Genomic DNA, 9175 nt, shown 5'->3' with positions numbered 1-9175 from the left:
GGCTCTCCAGCTCGGCTTGTGCCGGCCCGTCTCCACACACAGACTGTGGTCACTGATGCGATACCTCGTCAGGAGCTTTCTCTGACCATAGTTACTGATCTCGGTCAGGTATGGGGCTAATTTATAATCCGACTTTATTTTGTATTAAGTATTTTAATTTATTTACTTCTGTGACCTTTATCTGCCAATCGTGTATGTATTCTTCTTTGGTTATGTTCCCTATTTCTTTTACTTTTGCGTGTCTGAACTGAGTTGTTGGATTAAGTTGATGTTTTTCCACTAAATGTTGCATGGGGTCGCTCTCAGGGTGTCCTGCCCTGTGTCTGAGAGCGCAGTGATGGTAACTGTCTGTCTGCGCGTCTGATAGATGGAACCAGAACTTTGCGGCTCTCTTCTGGATCTCAGATAGGAGGGGGAATCTGCCTAATTCTGCCCGGCAACCCAGACTCGGAGCGTTTCTGTGAGTTCCCAGGATGTTCTTGCAGAACTCAAGGTGGAAAGTTTCCACAGGGGTTTTGTCCCAGGAATCGTAATTTAGTTTAAATTTGGGGCCCCAGATTTCACAGCCGTATAGAAGGATGGGTTTGATGATGCTGTCAAAGATTTTCAGCCACAGTTTAATGGGTGGGTTAAATTTGAACAGGGGTTTTCTTATACTATAATAAGCCCTACGTGCTTTATCAGTCAGATCTTTCATTGCAGTGTCAAACTTTCCAGAAGCTGAGATTGTCAGACCCAAATAATTATAACAGGTGACATGATTAAGATTATGATTTCTGTCTCTCTCTCTCTCTCTCTCTCTCTGTCTCTCTGTCTCTCTCTCTCTCTCTCTCTGTCTCTGTCTGTCTCTCTGTCTCTGTCTCTCTGTCTATTCAGCAAGGAATTGATAAAAAGTTACATTTATAATTTTACAAAAAAATTTTTTTTCAAAATAAATTATCTTCCTTTGAACTTTCTATTCATCATAAAATAATCAAAAAAATGTACCCAACTGTTTTCAACATTGATAATAATCATAAATGTTTCTTGATCATCAAATCATCATATTAGAGTGATTTCTGAAGGATCATGTGACACTGAAGTAATGATGCTGAAAATTCAGCTTTGATCACAGGAATAAATTATATTTTAAAATATATTCAAATAAAAAAAAGTTACTTTAAATTGTAATAATATTTCATGATATTACTGTTTGTTTTGTATTTTTAATCAAATAAATGGAGCCTTGGCAAGCAGAAGAGACGTCTTTTAAAAACATTAAAAAACCTACTGATCCCAAACTTTTGAACGGCAGTGTATATATCAATATATATATGAGTATTTATACTCCTAACAACACACACACAAGATGAAGTGTGAAGACTGGGCCAAGAATCTCTGAGGGCTGATTTCTCAAGGCTTTATCATGGACTGATGAGATGAGAGTGGCTCTGGCTGGATCAGGAACAGCGCAGAGCTATTACTGAAGATCTGATGGACCTCTTTAGATGAAGATGGACTCAAAATACCTCAACTCCCAGACCTAATGCCAGTTTTAGAAGACACTTTCTTCAAGCATTGGAACAAGTAAAAGTCTGCATCTTTCAAGAAGACCATGATATTTGCAGGACAAAGCTCCAGTAAAGGCCTTAAAGATGAAGTCCTTCTTCACCGGCTCTAAACCCTATAGAGGACTTCTTCACCGGATCTAAACCCTATAGAGGACTTCTTCACCGGATCTAAACCCTATAGAGGACTTCTTCACCGGATCTAAACCCTATAGAGGACTTCTTCACCGGATCTAAACCCTACAGAGGACTTCTTCACCGGATCTAAACCCTACAGAGGACTTCTTCACCGGATCTAAACCCTATAGAGGACTTCCTCACCGGATCTAAACCCTATAAAGGGCTTCTTCAGCGGCTCTAAACCCTATAGAGGACTTCTTCACCGGATCTAAACCCTATAAAGGGCTTCTTCAGCGGCTCTAAACCCTATAGAGTCCTTCTTCACCGGATCTAAACCCTATAGAGGACTTCTTCAGCGGATCTAAACCCTATAAAGGGCTTCTTCACCGGATCTAAACCCTATAGAGGACTTCCTCACCGGATCTAAACCCTATAGAGGACTTCTTCAGCGGATCTAAACCCTATAGAGGACTTCTTCAGCGGCTCTAAACCCTATAGAGTCCTTCTTCACCGGATCTAAACCCTATAGAGGACTTCTTCAGCGGATCTAAACCCTATAAAGGGCTTCTTCACCGGATCTAAACCCTATAGAGGACTTCTTCAGCGGATCTAAACCCTATAGAGGACTTCTTCACCGGCTCTAAACCCTATAGAGGACTTCTTCAGCGGATCTAAACCCTATAGAGGACTTCTTCACCGGATCTAAACCCTATAAAGGGCTTCTTCAGCGGATCTAAACCCTATAGAGGACTTCTTCACCGGATCTAAACCCTATAAAGGACTTCTTCAGCGGCTCTAAACCCTATAGAGGACTTCTTCACCGGATCTAAACCCTATAAAGGGCTTCTTCAGCGGCTCTAAACCCTATAGAGGACTTCTTCACCGGATCTAAACCCTATAAAGGGCTTCTTCACCGGATCTAAACCCTATAGAGGACTTCTTCAGAAGAACTGAAGAAGAACTGTACACCTCTGAGCAGGGTCTGGCTGACGATCGACACCACATCACACTGACGGACTCCAGGAATGAAGGCGTATGACTTCTAGGCTGGATATATTGGGTACTGATTTTTTTTTTTTTTTAAATGTCAGAAATGTTTATTAGTAAATTCTGAGTTGTTATTATTCTCCTTTTACCTGATAAAAAATTAAAGTGAGATGGAAAAATGTTCGTTTTTCATTTAGTTGCACAATAATTGTGCACACACAGATATTCTCTTAAGAAATCCAAAACCTCACTTTTACTTCCTTAAATATTCTGGTTTGGGGTTTATTAATATATTGGATTGACCAAGAGTACTTTAGTTGTTCAATAATAAAACGAATCATCAAAAATACAATTTGCCGAATAATTTCACTCACGGTGTATATATATATCTATATATACAGTGCTATGCATAAGTTTAGACACCCATGCTAAAGTTGACTAAAAAGAGGAATAAAAAAATCATCTTTTGGAAATTGAACTTAATGCCTTAATTAAAAAAATTAGGAAAAATTCAACCTTTAAGGACACCAATTTTCTTTGTGAATGAATAATGTATCATAAATAAATAAATGTTCTTCCTTAAAATTCAGGGTGCATAAGTCTGGACAGCCCTATGTTACATCACATAGCCTTCACCATACCTAGAGATTGGCATGGAGTACTTTCCATAAGATCATCTCTCAATGCAAATCAAACCAGCTATTAGGCTAACTGAAATAAAGCCATGCCAATCTCTAGGTATGGTGAAGGCTATGTGATGATGTGGGGCTATTTTAATTCCAAAGGCCAAGGGAACTTTATCAGGATGCATAGTATCCTGGATCCATGAAGTAACTGGCCTTTAAAAATAAAAATCTGCCTCTATGGGAATTTAACATAGCGGTGTCCAAACTTATGCATCCTGTATTTTAAGGAAGAACATTTATTTATTTATGATACATTATTCATTCACAAAGAAAATTGGTGTCCTTAAAGGTTGGATTTTTCCTCATTTTTTAGATTAAGGCATTAAGTTCAATTTCCAAAAGATGATTTTTTTATTCCTCTTTTTAGTCAACTTTAGCATGGGTGTCTAAACTTATGCATTGCACTGTATATATTCCAGACACCTAAATCAGAATTTCTTTTTAAACATCATAAATTCATAATTAATAAATGCCATTACATTTTGAGGATCTGCAGCACATAACACTATTCTGAGTGTCTTGAACCTGAACTATTGTAAGATAAGATGTTCTGCATGTGATCGCACTCCATGAATTTGATTAAATAGTTTTGTTTAAATATTTTGTGAGACCGCATAGTAAAATGATCCTGCCAAACTAATTAATTTTTCTTTTCAAGATATTCAGAACAGAAATGAGATATCAATTTTAATCATTAAAAACCATCTTATTACACATTATACGCCTTCAAGTCATTGTATGTATAAATTGCAGTTAGAATTTTTCAGTTAATAGAAAAAGAAAAAAACCCCACTAATTTAGTTTCCAGTAAAGATTAGAGTTTTAAAGCATGGACGTTTGTGCACATGTAAATAAATATATTTTCTATGCATAACATCAAATACAATTTTTTGCCATGTTCATCAACACTGTAATGGGGTTTCGTGGCGAGAAAAACGATCGACGAAGAAGAAGAGTTACAATCTTTAATAATGAACACAAACAGAACTGAACTTAGAGAGAGAGGATGCTGACACACACACACACACACACACACACACACACCTGAACACAGCGACACACACCTGAACTGAGTAAAGAATCATGATGATAAACTAACGGAGGGAGGACGGTGAAAAACAGAGTCCATGTGATGAAGACTAAGAATAAACATGACAAAGAACCCTGACACACACACACACACGATCATGTGGTCACAGATGTGCTGAATGATCTCATCAGCAGTTTAGTGTCAAACATCATCAGATATCTGACTACACTTCCTCAAAGAGCCATGAAACACACACTCTCCCCAAACCCAGCTCACAGAGCTGAAGATCTCAGCGAGTCCAAAGGCCTGGAGATACTCAGTGCACAGAACGCTTTATTGACACTGTGTGTGTGTGTGTGTGTGTGTGTGTGTGTGTGTGAGTCAGTCTGAGCTCTACTATAGTCAGTTAAAGCTCATAGTCCTGTGTGATAGCAGACCATCATGACCTCAGTCTCGAACTGAAGTTAGTTTCATACTCCACATGTCAAATACACACTTCCGTTTTTATTGTGAAGGAAATGTCAATCATAAGTGTGACAGAGACACACACTTGACAATAAGGTTCATTAGTTAAATGTATTAACTAACATGAACTAACAATGAGCAATACATCTATTACAGTATTTATTCATCTTTATTAATGTTAGTTAATAAAAATACAGCTGTTCATTGTGTAGTTCACAGTGCATTAACTAATGTTAACAAATACACCCTTTGATTTTAATAATGTATTAGTAAATGTTGAAATTAATATTAACTAAGATTAATAAATGCTGGAGAAGTATTGTTCATTCTTAGTTCATGTTAACTAATGAACCTTATTTTAAAGAGTTACCATTATTGTTTATTATTTCCCCCTAACTTCATATTTATTTGCTGATTTATTTCATGTAGCTACTGCTTTTGATTGTTTCAATTCATTATGTTATGAAAACACAACATTTTCTATTGTAATCATGTTCACAACTTGTAATAATTACTTCAGTCAGCTTTCTGCCTAAAATCATAATGTATACATGACGTTAACTGCGTGTTATCAAGCTTAACATGTCCACCCTGTCATTGTGAAATATTAATTCAGAAATTCTAAATATATATTTTAAACCGTGCACAGTCAGCTTCAACAGTGAATCACTTTGCTAACTGCTGTACACCATGTGCTCATTAAATACTAACTGTAGACAAAAAATGTCCACCCTGTCACCGAGCCTTCCATGATTCATGACAGGGAGGACATTTCTGAGCCGGGCCTCTCCTTCTTCTATACTGGTTAAGGGTTTCTTGAAGTTCCTGTTTTTCTAATGTTCTAGTTCACCCATTAAAGCATCTGTCCACCCTGTCATCTTGTTGTCCACCCCGTCATGTTCAACTTTTAGGATGAAAATAAACAAATTATTTTAACAAGTTAACAAAACCTTGTGTGTGATTTCTTAATAAACAAATGAGGGCCAGTATTGTTTTAAAGTTTGACTAAATATCTTTGTTGTTATATTTTATTTAGAACAGAATGTGCAACTATCGCATATTTTATTGGGCAATATATATTTAAGCAGTAACTTCATTATTATCAAAAAACTTTTACCATTAATTAAAATGTTTTGTTGGGAAAGGGACACATTATCTTTCCTCAGATCTACATTTTATAATCACTACGCAATGAAAATGTATTTATTCTACTATGAATTAGTCCATGACAAGTTTGCTCGTATATTGTCAGCTTGCAGTTCATTTATAAAAAGTGCTGGAGCTTGACCAATGTGCATTTCCAACAGCCTAATGTCTCCTTAATACAACACATGAAGTTAAGTGGAAAATCTCAGATTTTTGGGGGGGAAATTGTGAAGTCTCAAAGGCACTTTATGGTGATTTGTCGGCGGTTATGACTTATAAAGCTTCGTTGATTTCAACTTACAAGCACATGAATATCATGACAGTAGAAGGAGAATAATACAGATCTGCAGAAATATGCCAGAGCTGTGTTGTTCGCTGTTGGTTATATTACACGCAACAGGATAGACTTCAGATACTGACGGACACACATGCATTACAAATAAATCAATCTTTATTGCTAAACTGCTATCGGTCCAATTTCTCCGTCTCAACCATAGACTGAAAAAATATACTGTAGGTCTCAACCCACACACACACACACCGATCTTTCCTCTTTCTCGTGCAGTGCAGTGTTTATGATGTGATGTTAAAGCGAAGAATGAAGAACTCACCGGTCATGAGTGCAGAGAAGACTGAGAGAATGAGGAAACACCGCAGTCACACACACACACACACTCACACACACACTCTCTCTGGCAGATCGCCAGACCAGAGCGCGCACGCGCACACACACACACTCACTCACTCACTCACTCTCTCTCTCTCAATTCAATACAATACAATAGTGCTTAATTGGCATGACAATTGTTTCAATGTATTGCCAAAGCATTTCCAATCATCATAAATATGCATAGGCTACATAAAAATGAAATAAAAAAGATAAGTTTAATCTCTCTCTCTCTCTCTCTCTCTCTCTCTCTCTCTCTCTCTCTCTCTCTCTCTCGTTTCCGTTTCCGGTGCGAGTGGACAGGTGTGTGAGGCTGAGTGGCTTGAGTGTGAGAAGTGAATGTGAGTACTTTTTCTCTCTCTTTTTTTTTTTCTCTCTGCTTTGTAGGATTAGTTTAGTAATTGGAGTTTTTCGTGTTGTTATTATTGAGTTGGGCCGTGTGTGCTGCTGTTGCTATAGGCAGCATGGCGGCCCCGCGATCGCAAATTTTAAGCTCCCTCACACGGCGTCACGGAGTGAAAGTGGCGTCCGCGGTGACTGTAGAGGAATGTTGTTTGGCTGCAGGTGAAATGGTGGGACATGAGCATGTATTGTCGGCCTCTAGAATGAACAGTGCCGTAGTAATCTTTCTTAGTTCAGTTGAAAAAGCTAACGAGCTAGTTGAAACCGGCATTGTTGTGGGTGAGAATTTTATTCCGGTACTCCCGCTTTCTATGCCGTCTAAGAAAGTGTTATTATCGAACGTTCCTCCGTTCGTCAGTGATGAAACTCTAGTTAATATTATGTCACGGTACGGTAAAGTTGTATCACCGATTAAGATGATTTCAGTTGGATGCAAGTCTCCGTTGTTGAAACATGTGGTGTCTTTTAGACGCTATCTGTTCATGATCTTAAAAGATGATGAAGAGATTGATTTGTCACTTCGCCTCAAAGTAGAGGATTGTGATTATATTATTTATGTCACAACAGAGAAAATGAAGTGTTTTAGGTGTGGAGAAACAACACATTTAATTCGTTCTTGTCCTAACAAAGTCAATGATGATAGTGAGAAAAATGTGAATGAGACTGTTAAAGCGGGATCATCGGGTATTGCTGCGAGTGAAACAGTGAATACCGATAAGAGGATCGAAGACGTTGTATCTGAGAGAGTGAGTTTAGAATCTCAGGGAGTTGGCTCTGTTACTATGGCTGGTAAAAATGATCTTGTTAACACTGAAACATATGATCCTAGTGTACAGACAGAAATGCAAGAAGGTGATGATGAGTCTAATATGCCACAGTCTCATCAACATCTGGATAAAAACGAGACAGAAACAGAGCAAATTCATTTTAAAGTCCCGAATAAAAGGAAAAATACTGATTCTCCTCAAATTGCAAAGGCCATAAAGATAGACATTGGAAGTACACATATTGATGAAGACATAGAAAGTGACAGTGAATCCTCTGATTCCAGCATTTGTTTGTCTCAAAGTGACTTTACTAGCAGCGGCTATGAAGTTGAGGATATTAAACTCTTTTTAAGAGCAACAAAAAATAGAAGAGGTGTGTGTGTAGCTGATTTTTTCCCAGACACAAGAAAATTTGCTGACAGGGTCAGGTTTTCTATGTCTGAGAGTTTGTTTACAAACAAGGAGGTTTACCGGTTGAAAAAAATTGTGAGAAAGCTTTCATTAGGGGATAATGTTGACAGTGGAAAGACCTAACTTTAAAACCATGAAAGAGTATGTGTGTTCACCTCTGTTTTTTTGTTTATTTTTTCTCTTTTTTTCTTTAATTATTTGTGAGGTAAACATAGCAACAATCAATGTTAATGGATTGAGAGATATAAAAAAAAGAGCTGGTTTGTTTGAAGAAATTAAACTAAAGAAAATAGATATTGCTATGCTACAAGAGACGCATAGTGATATTAGAAATGCCCCTGAATGGGCAGTAGAGTGGAGTGGGCTCTCAATCTTGAGTCATAATACCTCACTCAGTGGAGGAGTTGCTATCCTTTTTACAAAAAAAATGTCTCCCCATACATATCAGATTGACGAAGTCATTAAAGGAAGACTCTTGAAAGTAAGGGTTACTTTTGAAAAGTGTACTTTTGTTCTGATTTGTGTATACGTCCCTACCTCTGCTGTTGAAAGAATGGTTTTTCTAGACATACTTAGTTCTATTTTACAAAACTGTCACGGAGAAGAATATCTTTTTTTAGGTGGTGATTTCAATTGTACGGTATCGAACTTGGATAGAAATCACATCGAACCGCACGCACCTTCTCGTAAACGCCTTATTCAACTTGTTAAAACCTATGAGTTATGTGATGTGTGGAGGCATTTAGAAAGAACCCAAAGACAGTATACTTGGACACATGTTCGTGACAATACGATTTCTTTAGCTAGGCTAGATAGGTTTTATATTTTTAATCATCATTGCAACATCATTAAAAAATGTTTAATCACTCCTTTAGGTTTCTCTGACCATTGTATGGTACAGTGTCATGTGTTTGTTAATTCAATTAAACCAAAGAGTGCCTATTGGC

The 9175-nt window shown here is 37.5% G+C and overlaps 1 protein-coding gene across 1 annotated transcript in view; it reads right to left on the bottom strand.

Moving 5' to 3' along the window:
- Window positions 1-6609, bottom strand: part of slc43a3b (solute carrier family 43 member 3b) — a 37380-nt gene extending 30771 nt beyond the window's left edge. Inside the window, exon 1 of the mRNA XM_084133586.1 lies at window positions 6593-6609. The gene's annotated coding sequence lies outside the window, so the exon portion shown is untranslated. The remainder of the gene's footprint in view (window positions 1-6592) is intronic.
- Between the last annotated feature and the right edge of the window lie 2566 nt (window positions 6610-9175).

The sequence above is a fragment of the Abramis brama genome, assembly GCF_963993115.1.
Source record: "Abramis brama genome assembly, chromosome: 13".
Taxonomy (NCBI): Eukaryota; Metazoa; Chordata; class Actinopteri; order Cypriniformes; family Leuciscidae; genus Abramis; species Abramis brama.
This window is presented reverse-complemented; position numbering and strand designations above follow the sequence as displayed.